Genomic DNA, 14,913 nt, shown 5'->3' on the forward strand with positions numbered 1-14,913 from the left:
AGTTATAAAACAGTGTTACAGAATGCTTGCTCACAATTACTAAGGATTAAAATTCTAATTAATATGTGTAATGAAAACTAGAAATCACAAGGGAAACAATTCTGTATGCAAATATAGAAAAAAAGGTATTTTTGATAAGGAAAGTTCTAAGGCATGAGAGTGTGTTTTCTGTTAAGGGAAAAAGGAGTAATTAATTCTGTACTGAAGTAGAATGACTGGTTGTTCCAGCATGAGAGAAAAAAATGCAAGGGAAAAAAGCTGATTAAAAAAAAGATCATGGAAAGAAATGTTATCTTTCTTTCAAAGCTGGCTGAGATTGGATGAATTCATTTAAAAGGCTGTACTAAAATTAGCTTTAGCATTTATAGTACACTGATGCAAAACTATAATTTACTATTCTTGGTTAAAATAACATTTTCTTGGAGTATTAGTCTGATAATGTAAAGATATCTTTACCTGTTAAGTAATTGGTTTAGGAAACAAAGACTTGAGTTTTATCAAGATACTTTCTTGTGCCTTATGTTATCTTTTATTAGGTCTTTGATTACTTAAGAAAAGTGAGCCTTCTCGTATTAGAGCTAAGGTTTTTGTTTCATTTTGTTTTACAACTAACTAACTTTCTGCATTTTGCTTTTAAAATATTTTGTCACTGTGATATTGCTTTACAGTAACTTGTGATCTTTTAAAATTATTTTAAAACTTCTGACATTTTTGACAACTTTCCAATATCATATTCTAAATTAAGTTTTTTAAACCTTGAACTAACTTTAGAATGTTCTAGAGGGCATCTTGAATGTCTTAAAGGATTGTTTCCCTCCTTATAAAACAAAATATTAAACTAATTAGGATTATATATTAAATTATATAGGAAGCATTTTCTTTTACATTACTTATGTTTTAGATTTTTAGAGATGGGGTCTTGCTTTGTTGCCTTGGCTAGTCTCAAACTCCTGGCTTCAAGTGACCCTCCCACTTTGGCCTCCCAAAGTGCTGAGATTACTGACATGAACCACTGTGCCCAGCTGTGAAGCATTTTCAAATAAGAAATAATGCTAAGCCTTCACTGAGTTATATTTGTATGGATGTGTTATTAATATGTATTCCAGAAGTTGTATGAAATTCCTAGAAATCTGATCGTCTTAATATAATATTCTAGTTACAGTCCAGTCATGATTCTAGTTATTATCTTAAAATATTGTATGCCACTGAAATAACCAAAGTTCCTTGTCAATTGTGTCATTGTTATGATGAACTCTCAGCAAATCTTTAACGGGGCCATTTTAAGTGTTGTGATTCACAGACAGTTAATTGTTTTACTCTCGTACTTCCCTAAAAGCTGTTGCAGGCAACTACAGTATAAACCTAAAGTATTTTATCTATTAGAAGATTCATGGAAGAGACTCTGACAAGTACAGCTTTCTGATAACTTTAATATCATACCACTGGACTAAGAATTTCCATAAGTCTAATGAGGAAACTGATTGGTTCATAAAACTACTAACCCAACATCAAGTAGAACAAGAATTAACTGAAACCAAAGAAATGCTTTGCCAGATTTTCACGCTAAGTGAGCCAGTATTGAAATTGTTAAGGTATGTGATATTGTTTGGCTGTGTCCCCACCCAAATCTCATTTTGAATTGTAGTTCCCGTAATCCCCATGTGTCGTGGGAGGGACCCAGTAGGAACTAATTTAATCATGGGGGCAGTTACCCTCATGCTGTCCTGGTGATAGTGAGTGAGTTCTCATGAGGTCTGATGGTTTTATAAGGGGCTTTGCCCTCTTCTGCTTGGCACTTCTCCTTGCTGCTGCCATGTAAAGAAGGATGTGTTTGCTTCCCCTTCTGCCATGATTGTAAGTTTCCTGAGGCCTTCCCAGCCATGCTGAACTGGGAGCCAATTAAACTTCTTTCCTTTATAAGTTACCGAGTCTCAAGTACGTCTTTATTAACAGCGTGAGAATGGACTAATACAATATGCAATTTGAATAAATTTGGGTAAAGATTGATCTGACTCAAATTACATTCATTAACCTATTTAACAAACAGTGCTATGCACTAAATTAGAGAAACAAAACTTATTTATTTTAAATTTTATTTCAATACTTTTTGGGGAACAGGTGGTTTTTTGGTTACATGGATAAGTTATTTAGTGGTGATTTCTGAGATTTTGGTGCACCCAACACCCAAGCAGTGTATCTATACCCAATATGTAGTCTTTTATCCCTCACCCCCCTTTCAACCTTCCACCCAAGTCCCCAAAGTCCGTTATATCACTCTTATGCCTTTGCATCCTCATAGCTTAGCTCCCACTTATAAGCAAGAACATATGATAATAGGTTTTCCATTCCTGAGTTACTTTACTTAAAATAATGTCCTCTCACTCCATCCAAGTTGCTGTAAAGCCCATTATTATGTTCCATTTTATGTCTGAGTAGTATTCTGTGGTGTCTATATGCTACATGTTCTTTATCCACTTATTGGTTGATGGGCATTTAGGTTGGTTCCATATTTTTGCAATCGTGAATTGTGCTGCTATAAATGTGTGTACATATGTCTTTTCCATATAATGACGTCTTTTCCTTGGGGTAAATACCCAGTGGTGGGATTGCTGGATCAAATGGTAGTTCTACTTTTAGTTCTTTAAGAAATCTCCATACTGTTTTCCATAGCAATTGTACTAGTTTACACTCTGACCAGCAGTGTAAAAGTGTTCCATTTTCACCACATCCATGCCAACATCTATTATTTTTTGATTATGGCCATTCTTGCAGGAGTAAGGTGGTATCTCATTGTGATTTTTATTTGCATTTCCTTGATAATTAGTGATGCTGAGCATTTTTTCATATGTTTATTGGCTGTTTGTATATCTTCTTTTGAAAACTGTCTATTCATGTCCTTAGCTCCTTTTTGATGGAATTATTTTTTCCTTGCTGGTTTGTTTGAGTTCCTTATAGATTCTGGATATTAGTGCTTTGCCAGATCTATAGTTTGCAAATATTTTCTCCCACTCTGTAGGTTATCTGTTTACTCCGCCAACTATTTCTTTTGCTGTGCAGAAGCTTTTTAGTTTAATTAGGTCTCATTTATTTATTTTTGTTTTTGTTGCATTTGCTTTTGGGTTCTTAGTCATGAATTCTTTGCTGAAGCCAATACCTAGAAGAGTTTCTCTAATGTTATCTTCTAGAATTCTTAAGGTTTCTGGTCTTAGATTTAAGTCTTTTACTGATCTTTAGTTGATTTTTATATAAGGTGAGAGATGAAGATCCAGTTTCATTTTTCTAATGTGGCTTGCCAGTTATCCCAGCATCATTTATTGAATATGGTGTCCTTTCCCTGCCTTCTGTTTTTGTATGCTTTGTGAAAGGTTAGTTGGCTGTATTTGGCTTTATTTCTGGGTTCTCTATACTGTTCCATTGGTCTATGTGCCTATTTTTATACCAGTACCATGCTGTTTTGGTAACCATAGCCTTGTAGTATACTTTGAAGTTGGGTAATGTGATGCTTCCAGATTTATTCTCTTTGCTTAGTATCACTTTGGCTATGAGGGCTCTTTTTCAGTCCTATGTGAATTTTAGTATTGTTTTTTCTAGTTCTGTGAAGAATGATAATGGTGTTTTGATGTTTTCTAAATTTGGAAGCTCCAGCGTCAGGTGCATATATATTTAGAATTGTAATATCTTCCTGTTGGACTAATTCTTTTATTGCTATATAATGTCCTTCTTTGCCTATTTTTACTGCTGTGGCTTTAAAATCTGTTTTGTCTGATATAAGAATAGCTACTCCTCCTTGCTTTTGATTTCAATTTGCGTGAAATATCTTTTTCTACCCCTTTACCTTAAGTTTATGTGAGTCCTTATGTGTTAAGTGAGTCTCCTGAAAACAGTAGATACTTGGTTGGTGGATTTTTATACATTTTACCATGCTGTATCTTTTAAGTGGAGCACTTAGGCCATTACATTCAACATTAGTATTGAGATGTGAGGTACTGCTGTATTCATCATTTTAGCTGTTGCCTAAATACCTTTTTTTTATCATGTTATTGTGTTATAGGCCTTGTGAGATCTATGCTTTAAGGAGGTTCTATATTGGTGTATTTAAACATTGTATTTTAAGATTTAGAACTCCTTTTAGCATTTCTTGTAGTGCTGGTTTAGTAATGGCAAATTCCCTCAGCATTTGTCTGAAAAAAACTTTATCTCTGTTTCATTGATTAAGCTTAGTTTTACTGGATACAAAATTCTTGGTAGACAATTATTTTCTTTAAGGAGGCTAAAGATAGGACCCCAGTCCTCTCTGGCTTCTAAGGTTTCTTTTGAGAAATCTGCCGTTAATCTGATAGGTTTTCCTTTGTAGGTTACCTGATGCTTTTGTGTCACAGATTTTTTTTTTTTTTTTCTTTCTGAGATGGTGTTTCACTGTTGTTGCCCAGGCTGGAGTGAAATGGCATGATTTCAACTCACTGCAACCTCTGCCTCCCAGATTCAAGCAATTCTCCTGCCTCAGCCTCCCAAGTAGCTGGAATTACAGGCATGTGCCACCATGCCTGGTTAATTTTTATATTTTTAGTAGAGATGAGGTTTCACCATGTTGGCCAGTCTGGTCTCGAACTTCTGACCTCAGTTGATCCTCCTGCCTTGGCCTCCCAAAGTCCTGGGATTACAGATGTGAGCCATCACACCCAGCCAGTCTCACAGCTTTTAAGATTCTTTTCTTTGTCTTGGCTTTAGATAACCTGATGACTATGTGCCTTGGTGGTGGTCTATTTGCAATGAATTTCCCAGGAGTTCTTCGAGCTTCTTGTATTTGGATGTCTACATATCTAGCAAGGCCATTGAAGTTTTCCTCAATTATCCCCTCAAATAAGTTTTCCAAACTTTTAGATTTCTCTTCCTCAGGAATACCAATTATTCTTAGCTTTGGCCATTTAATATAATGCCATATTTCTTGGAGGCTTTGTTCATTTTTAAAAATTCGTTTTCTTTCTTTTTTTTTTTTTGTTTGATTGGGTTAATTTGAAAGTCTTGTCTCTGAGCTCTAAAGTTCTTTCTTCTACTTATTCTAGTCTATTGTTGAAACTTTCCCCTGTATTTTGTATTTCTCTAAGTATGTCTTTCATTTCCAGGAGTTGTGATTGCTTTTTCATTATGATATCTATTTCTCTGAAAAATTTTTCATTCATATCCTGTATTGTTTTTAAATTTCTTTAAGTTGGTTTTCATTTTTCTCTGGCTTCTCCTTGAGTGGCTTAATTATCAACCCTCAGAATTCTTTATCAGCATTTCAGAGATTTTTTTGTTTGTTTGTTTGGATCCATTGTTGGGGAGCTAGTGTGATATTTTGGAGATATTAGAGAACCCTGTTTTTTCATATTATCAGAATTACTTTTCTGGTTCCTTTTGGTAGACTATTTGTTCAAATTGTCCTTGAATTTATTTTTGATTGGATTGTGCTTTTTTAATTTATTTTTTCCCTCTTAAGGATTAGACCTTAATGTTTATTTCAGTCTAATTTGATTCTTGGTGCTTGTAGGGGTGAAGACTCTGTATGAGTGCCTTAGTTATAGAGAGTCTTTGTGTGCTGGCTCTCCTGATGCTGGTTGTAGTAGTTATGTACTTGGTATGTGGGCAAGTTCACTGTCTCCTATGAAGTTGGAATGGCAGGGATCTCTTGAAGCTTATCTCATTCTCTTGTGGTCTATATTTATTTGTTTAATTTTCCCCCAGTATTTTATTTACTGAGTTGATGATTCAGGCTTCAGGCCAATAGGGGAGGTATTCTTGGGTAGGTACTAGTTGTAGCTAAAGCAGGTGAATAGATATAATCCCAATGGTGGGCTCAGGCCTCAGCCTTGATGAAGGTGGCTGGGGGAGCTCACAATTTGATGTCCTGAGGTTTTTTCAGGGTGAGGAGTAGGAGCTACCTCCGTTCCCTTCTCAGGTCAGCAAGCTATTCACCTCACATTCTCATTCCTGTCCCAGTGTTTCAGCTATTCAGATCAGTCAGGCACCTCATTTCATCTATAGGAATGTTGATGTTTCAAGTAGGGAGGAATTGTGACTCTGCCTCTTGTGCAGGCTTGAATCTGGGGGGTGATTCTCCTGTGGGGCTTGTGCTCACCCTGGATTGTTCCAGCAAGGCTGTCTATAGCTGCCTCTATGCTGCGTTCCTGTGGAGGAAGCTTCAGCTATGTCTGCAGTGGAGTGCCGGGGGAACAAGGATCCCTTCTCCAACGCCCTTCATAATCACAGAGGCCACCTGCCTGTTGGGGGTAGAGGGGCAGACTTTCCCTACTGTACCCAGCACTGCAATTGTATCTCTGCTGTGAGAAACTTCCCACCAGTAGAAAGATCTGGAACTCACGGCCTGGTGTTCGGATTCTTTTGTCCCATGAGGTGACCCCTTGATATGGTGCTCTCCCTCTTCCCCTAGGAATGGGGCTTCCTGAGAGCCAGGCTGAAGTGATTGTTATTCCGCTTCTGGGTCTAGCCACCCAGCTAGGCTCTGGGCTGGTGCTGGGGAATGTCTGCAAAGAGTCCTGTGATGTGATCTGTCTTCAGGTTTCCCAGCATGGATACCAACACCTGTTCTGATGGAGGTGGCAGGGGAGTGATGTAGTCTGCGGGATTTCTTGGTTGTAGATAGACTCAGTGTATGGGGTTTCTTGAATGCTGGTTATGCTAGCGGTGAAATTGTCATGTGGACAGACTCAGGACCTTTAGTTAGCCAGGGTGTTGCAGGGAGTGGTGTTAGCTGTTGTTTTCTCCTTCCTGGAAGAAATGTTATTCTGCCAAGAGTTGCTGTAATGGCCTGAGTTGGCTGGCTTCCAGCCAGGAGGGGACACTTGCAAGAGAACACCAGCTGTGGTAGTAGCAGTGACATTTGAGCTTGGCCTAAGTTGTCTAGGGGAAGTATTCTGGTTTCCCAGGCAATGGGCAGGGCCATAACGCTCTCAAGAGTTTATGTCTTTTGTGTTAAGCTACAGGGCAGGTAGAGAAATACCATCAGGTAGGGGCAGGGTTGGGCGGGCCTGAGTTCAGATTCTCCCTGGGCAAGGCCTGCCGTGGCCCTGTGGGGGATAGGAGGGGTGGATCTCAGGCCAATGGGGTTCTGTTCTAGAGGGGAGTATGGCTGCTTCTGCTGTGCAGTAGAGTTTGCAAGGGGAGTGGGGATTAGCTCACAGTGAAAGTCCTCATCCAGCTCCCATAGAGTTGGCGAGGCCAGTCTTGCTCCCATGGTGCCCCGCTAACAGCACTGAGTTTAGATCCAGGCAGATGGTGTGCAGAACTCAGATCTGCCCTGGGCCATGAGCTTCCCTGATGAGAAAGAAAGCATGGCTTTCAGGTCACCCCCCTCCCCATCTGCCTGCAATGCTGGGTGCCCAGCTTCTGCCCTTGTATCTGCATTAGTTTCCATTTGTCTGCCCACCCCTGGATTCTGTTCAAGGGTGTTCATGCCCACTTGAAATTACCACAAAATTCAGTTGGTAGCTTCTTTAACTCTCTGACTCCTTCCTAAGTTTGGTGGCTGCCTTCTCTGAGGGCCCCTGTGAGATATGGTCAGGGATGGCTTCCCTGGGTTCGAGCTGGAGACTAAGAATGCCTCCAAGGCTCTTCTTGCTGCTGCTTCTACTTTTATATTTTGTGCTGCTCCCTAAGTCCATTCCAGCTCTAGGTAAGGCTAAAGCCTTCTCCCATCATCTGGATTTTCAGATTCTCCAGTAGGAATGTGTGTTCAGAGGTGGGCTCTCCCTTTTTCCTCTGCTGAGAATTCATAGTTTTTTGCCTGTCTCACAGAGTTTGCTATGGTGTGCTCCTTCTTTCATAGGATCTGCGAATTCTTTTGGTTTCCTGTAACTTCCTGCAGTGGTTCTTGGAATAAAAGTTCATAGTGTTAATTGCTACACACTGTTCTGTCCTTCCAAGTGGGAGAGGCACACTAGCACTGCCTACTACCTGCCGTCTTAGAACAGACAAACCAAAACATATTTATTTTATTTTTTATTTTTTATTATACTTTAAGTTTTAGGGTACATGTGCACAACGTGCAGGTTAGTTACATATGTATACATGTGCCATGTTGGTGTGCTGCACCCATTAACTCGTTATTTAACATTAGGTAACCAAAACATATTTAAAAGGATGTAAATTTATTGCTAAGTGTGGACTCATGGAGGCCCCATATGGCCACCTGGTTCTTCCTGGGTCCTTAAATCTTCCATTATTAAAAACTCTGTACTCCATTACTCATCATGGAGTAGACAAAAAACTAGTTCTGGGAAGACCTATATCCTTAATAATAGAATCTCATGTATCTCCTGCTCTTATAAGCTTTGCTGTAACTAAATACTGCAAAGCTTTATTCCATTATATGAAAGTGTATTTTCACCAGGTAAAAAGCCTTTTGTGATACACTGAGTACAACCAACCTTTCACAATCTAGAACTCAGAGATTGAGTCTTCTGGAAATAACATCCCATCTGAGAAAAACTGCTCTTTGTACCCCATTAGAAGAGATTATATCACATACTTCTCTCACCACCCACAGTAAAACTTCAGGGCCTCGAGTCTTGGGTCCATACCTTGTAACTCAAAAGAGCCCCTTCAAACTCTTGGAACTATACACCGGTTGGAGACCTGAAGGTAGGGAAGTTTCTACTCAGAAGCAGATGGCATCCTAGACATGGACAGCTTTCTCAAGATCATGGATCAAGACTTCTCTGCTATCATGACTATGTTATCCTTTTTTCTATTTTTTCCTTATTTCCTGCTGGGAAATCCATGGGACCATAATTTATAGATGGCTTTAGCTAAGGCTCATGCTCTAACAAGAAAATCTAGAGCAACTGTTGGGTTTCTGAACTGATGCCAAAGGAAAAAAAACACCCTAGGAAACAATTTTATTGATGCCAATGCCTCTCTGTGAAATGAAAGTCACCCTAAAACCTGAAAAGCAGATTGGAAAGCTATCTTTGATTTTGTAGATATCACTGCTACTTGCTTTCCTACACTTACTGAAAGCAATAACCTAACTTTTGCAATTAATAACCTACCAGCTACCAAATATAGAAAAGCTGAGTGATTCTTGCAAAAGGTATATTATACTTCCAGGCATCATATGCTCAAGACCTGGGGACTATCTATGTGGGTACAAGTAACTGATTGTATAATGTCATTGGATTAAATCCAGTAATGTCCTTTTTCACTAAATGTGGTTATACACCCTTACAGCATGTTACAAAGGGAACACAAAAAAGTAAGTTTCACACTGGACCTTGTTCAGGAGCAGTGCTGACCTATTTCACTGACCTATGCTCAGCTGCCACTAGGTGGCCCTCTTTTCCAGCTTCCAAGAGCCTACGTTGGGCCTACGTGGCCTCAGCATAGCCTCAGATTTCCTGCTATGAAGCTTAATGAGCCCAGCACTGGCTCTAGCTATGGTTTGTTCCTTTTTGGGTGGAGTGGATGTGTCGTTCTTGGAGAATCTACTACTTTTCCGTGAGTGCAGTGAGAGGCTGTCTTGGAGAATCTGGCTATCCCGACTGCCTAAACAGAGCCTACCATAATTTTTCACTCAAATCTTTAGTATAAATATAATCGTCTTGGCCTTCTGTAATAATATCTTTGAGGAAATAGATTTAAAAAAATTCATTTAATATTCTCAGTAGACCTGCAACATGGGAAAAATACTATTATTATTATTATCATTTTTGCAGTTGAAAGGGCTGAAATCTCGCAGGGTGATTAAAGCAAGTTTATTACCGTCTCTAAAGTCTCAGTTTCCTACTCTGTAAAATGGAAGGGTCCCTATCTCTTTCCTACTGCTTTGTGAGTATTTAAGGGGATGGAATTTGGGAAGCGCCCAGCACCTAGTCTACTACTGGCACAGGGTTTTAAAGCCACCCAGAGGCCGAGGCGTCAATCCTCCGTTTCTCTCCCGGTGCTCTTTCCAGCGCCTGGTGTGGTCGATTTGGCGGGGGTGGAGCCCCAGGCGCGTGCAGAGCCGGGCGGACCCGCCCCTCGGGCCAAGGCGGGAGGCGGAGCTCGTACTCAGGAGCCGCCTCCCGGGCGGCCGGGGCGGTCCCCGAGCTGCTTTCCACGTCCTCCTCTTTCCGCGGTCTGTGCTAGCTCGCCGCGGCTGCCTCCAGGGTGAGTACACGCGGCCCTGACTCCGCCGGCGCCCGGGAAATACAGTTCCCTGGACACGGGCGCCGTGCGAGTGTAGCCGGGCGACGGCCGGGATCAGTCCCAGGGCTGTAGCGGGGCGGGCGTGGGGATGACGCGGCGGCCTCCGTGGGGCAGTCCCGCGTCAGCCGGAGCGGTGGGCCGGGCCGGGGGCCTACGGAGGCCGAGCCTGGCGGGAGGCACCGGCTCAGGTGCTGGCGTCCTGCGCGGCGCCGTCTTTGCTGCGGGCCGGGGGAGCCAGACGAGGTGCTGCTAGGTAGGAAAAGATCCAGGGGTCACTCATACCCCAGGTCACGATTCTGGGGTCGCCCCCAGCACCTCTCCGCCGGGTGCATCAACCTGAAAAAGCCCGTTCTTCCTGGAAACCCTCCTTCTCCAGCGTTTCAACGGGGGAAACTGATCAGCTGACCCCAGCCCCAGTCCTGCGAGGGGCCGGCGACCTTTGACCTTTCTCCAAAGGGGTTGGTCACCTGGATTATAAAAGACTCCGGAGACAGCCATTCAGTGTTTATTGAACTGTCTCCCTTGATGTTCTGTCTTCCATTAGATAAGGGCTGTTAATTCTTGGTTTGAAAAAAACAGACAAGTCCAGGGGACTCTGGATCGAGAAGAGGCCTATGGGTTGGTAGCCTTAGGAGAGTAGTTATCAACAGAGGGTGGGTGTGCACCCTGTTGCAAAGTGTTCCAGAGTGGGTGAGGGATGGGGACATGGAGGTGGTGAGGGTACTGGTAGACCTCAGCTGTTTGGTGATGAAAAGGAGGAATAAGAAGACGGTAATTTGAGCGTGGAGGCGAGTTGTGGCTTTTTTTTTTTTTTTTTTTTTTTACACTTTTTAAAGAAAGGAAAATAACACCTTTAAGATGCAAGAAAATCAAGGAGAGATCAGGATGAATAGGATTCAGGGTCCGGATTGAGAAACTGGGATTCAGAAGAGGAGGGCTATTCCCGAGACCCAGGCAGGGAGTGCTGGAAGGTCTCTCTTGGGAGAGGAGATAATGCTTGATTGGATATAGTTAAGAAGTTTTTGGAATTTTGTCTTTACAGGTTTGTTCTTTATGGAAATTGTAAACCCCATGAAATTGCAATAACTTTCGTCTACCTATAGCTTTGATCAGATTGAAAACATACGTTGTGAAGAAGTACTGACCTGAATTGAACTGTTTGACTACATAATCTGAGGGGAAGTGGATAGAGAGGGCAATAAAACCAGCTCTGTAGTTATAGTTTGTATGTTACTTAATAAGTATTTAGTATCTGCTTTAAGCCGAGCTAATAGTAATGCCTGCCTTTTCCAGAGATGCATGCAAATGTTTTGGGAACTAACCTTCTCTTTGAAGATCTTTTATTCAGTGGAAACATCCAAAGCAAATCAGTGATGGTTTTCTATTCTTTGTTTTAAGCCATCAATGAACAGTGGTTTCTAAAACCTGGCTGCATGTCCCAGAGTTACCTAGGTTCTTGTTAAAAATATAATTTTTTTTTTTTTTGAGACAGAATCTGGCTCTGTGGCCCAGGCTGGAGTGTGGTGGCACGATCTTGGCTCACTGCAACCTACACCTGCCAGGTTCAAGCAATTCTCCTACCTCAGCCTCCCGAGTACCTGGGACTACAGGCCCAGGCCACTACTCCCGGCTAATTTTTGTATTTTTAGTAGAGATGGGGTTTCACCATGTTGTCCAGGCTGGTCTGGAACTCCTGACCCCAAGTGATCCATTTGCCTCGGCCTCCCAAAGTGCTGAGATTACAGGTGTGAACCATGGGCCCAGGCAGAAATATCAATTTCTTGACCTCACTTCAGGCCTTTGAAATAAAAATCTCTGGGGCTGGAGCCTGGGAATAGGCATTTCAAACAGAGACCACAGGGTTCTCTGGTACTGAAGATTACTAACAGCCTCCGAAGTTTTTCTTTGAGATTGGGGCTTTTTGGCCTATTTAGAACAGGTTTTCTTAAAGGTTATATGAATGAATTGTCAAACTTATGTAACTAAAAGTTATAATTCCTGTCTATGATGTTATCTTTAAATTTTAATGTACAGTCATCCTTATTCTTGGGGGATATGTTGCAAGACTGATAGTGGATGCCTGAAACCATGGATAGTGCCAAACCCTACATACACTGTGTTTTTCTATATATGCATACATATCTATACTAAAGTATAACTTATAAGTTAGGCACAGTAAGAGATGAATAATATCTAATAATAGAACAGTTATTACAATATGCTGTGATAAAAGATTTGAATGTCATCTCTCAAAATATCTTACTGTATTTTATTGCGGTTAACTGAAACCGCAGAAAGAAACCAAGGACTACTGTATTTTAAAGGAAAACTATGTAGTCATTTTATCAGAAAACAACATTGTTTCTGTTGATGAAAACTCCATTTTAGAAAAATTAGAAGATACAGAAGAAACAAAAGTTTTTCCCTAATCCTATAATTAAGAGATGACCACCAGTGACTGTCATTTTGTATGTAAAAGATATGCAAACACACATGTATTGCATAATTGGTATTATATTTTATATACTTTTTTTTTTTTTTTTTTAGAGACAGGATCTCGCTCTGATGCCCAGGCTGGAGTGCAGTGGTGTGATCTCGGCTCACTGCAGCCTCCGCCTCCCTGGTTCAGGTGATCCTCCTTCCTCAGCCTCCCAAGTAGCTGGGACTATAGGCATGCGCCACCATGCCCAGCTAATTTTTGTACTTTTAGTAGAGAAGGGGTTTCAACACGTTGGCCAAACTGGTCTTGAACTCCTGGCCTCAAGTGATCCGCCCGCCTCGGCCTTCTGAAGTGCTGGGATTACAGGCATGAGCCATCACACCCAGCCTATATTTTATATACATTGTTATATCTTTTTTTCTACTTAGCTATTATGAGCACTTTTCTATGTAGTTATTGTAAACATTTTAATGAAAGCATATGTCCCATCATATGGATGTATTGTAACTAATTAAATCGGATCGCTATTGTTAACATTTAGACTCTTCAATTTTTGGTTACTTTAGCAATGTTGGTTTGAATATCGTGGTGTACCTCTCTGATTATTTTCTTAGAATGCATTTCTAACTGATGGAATCAAAAACCTTTCAAATGCATTTTTAAAATCTCATTTTCACATATCTTCTTACTGCTTTTCCTTACCAGAGGGAAAATTAACATATCTGAAGGATCTATTGCATTCCAGGTCCATTCTCTTATACCAGTGGTTCTCAAACTTTAATGCAGATAAGAATCATTTGGGGAGCTTGTTAAAATTTCATTTTTCTGAGTCCCAGAGGCTGCTGTTCTGACCCGTTGGCTTTGGAGTGGGGCCCAGGAATCTGCAGTTTTAACACATTCCCTTATGTATTTGATAAAGGCACTCTTGGAACCAGATGTTGAGAAATGCTTTTTAAATAAATGGCCAAACAGACTCAAAACATTTAGGTTACTTGTCAAAAGCCATTCATGCATCTGATAACCAGAATTTGAACTCATCTCTTTGTGACTTCAGCGCCCTGTTATACCCCTGACCTCAGAGCTTTTTAAACCTTCTTAAGAAGGTTTAGGGTGAGGTGCCCCTAATGACTGCAGAAAGTAAACTCCTACTGACTCCACTGTTGGTTTCTTAGGGACAGCTGAAAGTAACATTTAAGTACACAGTATTGAAACCTTCCGTCAGAAATTCTGGTGAATTCTGTATTATGCTGCATAACATATACTACATAAAATAACTTTGGTTGTTTGGGTGTTGCAGGACCACCTGGCTTCATGTGTGGATTTCCATGGCTCTTGCCCAGAGGCGAGTACACTGTGTTCCAGTGTGCCACGGAACTCACGCAGTGGCACTTTGTGGCTTCATGAAGGAAGAGGCAGGCCATGCAACACTTCCTCCTCAAGCCAAGGAGAAGTATCACTTTTAAAGGCAGAGGAGCAGAAGGCAGTGGGTGTGACCAAAAGTGCCATTTATTAAAGGTGAGGACCCTACCCTTAGAAAAGTGTTGATACTAGTGAACTGAAGGGAGCTAGTATCAGGGTGAGCCTTTTTACTTTTTAAAATCTTCCTCAGATGGAATTTTGTACTCATTTTATTAATCATTATTTCCCACCTTCTTTTTTTGTGTTTCATTCCTTTTAGCAGGAGCCTGGAATTATGATGTGTCCTTGTGTATTTCAACTAGTATATCCTAGTCGGTCATTTGTTACTAAATTGAGTACCTGCTATGTGTCAGATTGGTTTGAGGCACTAGGAATACAAAAACAATGATTCTCCTTGAGAATTAAGTTAACTTACTATCATTTGTTGACTTGGGTTATACCTAGTCTCTGACTCTTTATTTTTATTTTTAGTTAATTTTAGACTTACAGAAAAGTTGTAAAAATGATACAGAGAGTTCACCTAGCTTCCCCTAATATTAACCCCTTACATAACCGTACTACATTGATCAATACTATTAACTAAACTACAAACTTTATTTAAAATTCATCAATTTTCCTACTAATGTCTTTTTTTTTCTGTTCCCACTGTATTTTATCAAGGATCCTGCATTTTATTTAGTTTTTCTTTCTCCTTAGTCTCCTCCAATCTGAAATAGTTCCTCAGTTTTTCCTTGTCTTTCATGATTTTGATTCTTTCGAAGAGTACCAGTTAGGTATATTGTGGAATGAACTTGTGGGGAGCAATTGGGTTTCTCCACTACAAAGTTACTGTCTTTCCCTTTGTAGTTAAGAATTATCTTGGGGAAGAT

The 14,913-nt window shown here is 40.6% G+C and overlaps 1 protein-coding gene across 2 annotated transcripts in view; it reads left to right on the top strand.

Annotated features, from left to right (window-relative positions):
* The window catches only part of B4GALT4 (beta-1,4-galactosyltransferase 4), a 60,363-nt gene that overhangs the window by 21,065 nt on the left and 24,385 nt on the right, over positions 1 to 14,913 (top strand). Inside the window, exons 1-2 of one of the 2 annotated variants that reach the window (XM_032150108.2) lie at positions 10,063 to 10,146; positions 13,923 to 14,140. The gene's annotated coding sequence lies outside the window, so the exon portion shown is untranslated. Of the gene's footprint in view, positions 1 to 10,062; positions 10,147 to 13,922; positions 14,141 to 14,913 lie in introns of those variants that run through there. The other variant, XM_058437456.1, reaches the window with a different exon arrangement.

The sequence above is a fragment of the Hylobates moloch genome, unplaced genomic scaffold (assembly GCF_009828535.3).
Source record: "Hylobates moloch isolate HMO894 unplaced genomic scaffold, HMol_V3 SCAFFOLD_4, whole genome shotgun sequence".
In the NCBI taxonomy this organism is placed as follows: Eukaryota; Metazoa; Chordata; class Mammalia; order Primates; family Hylobatidae; genus Hylobates; species Hylobates moloch.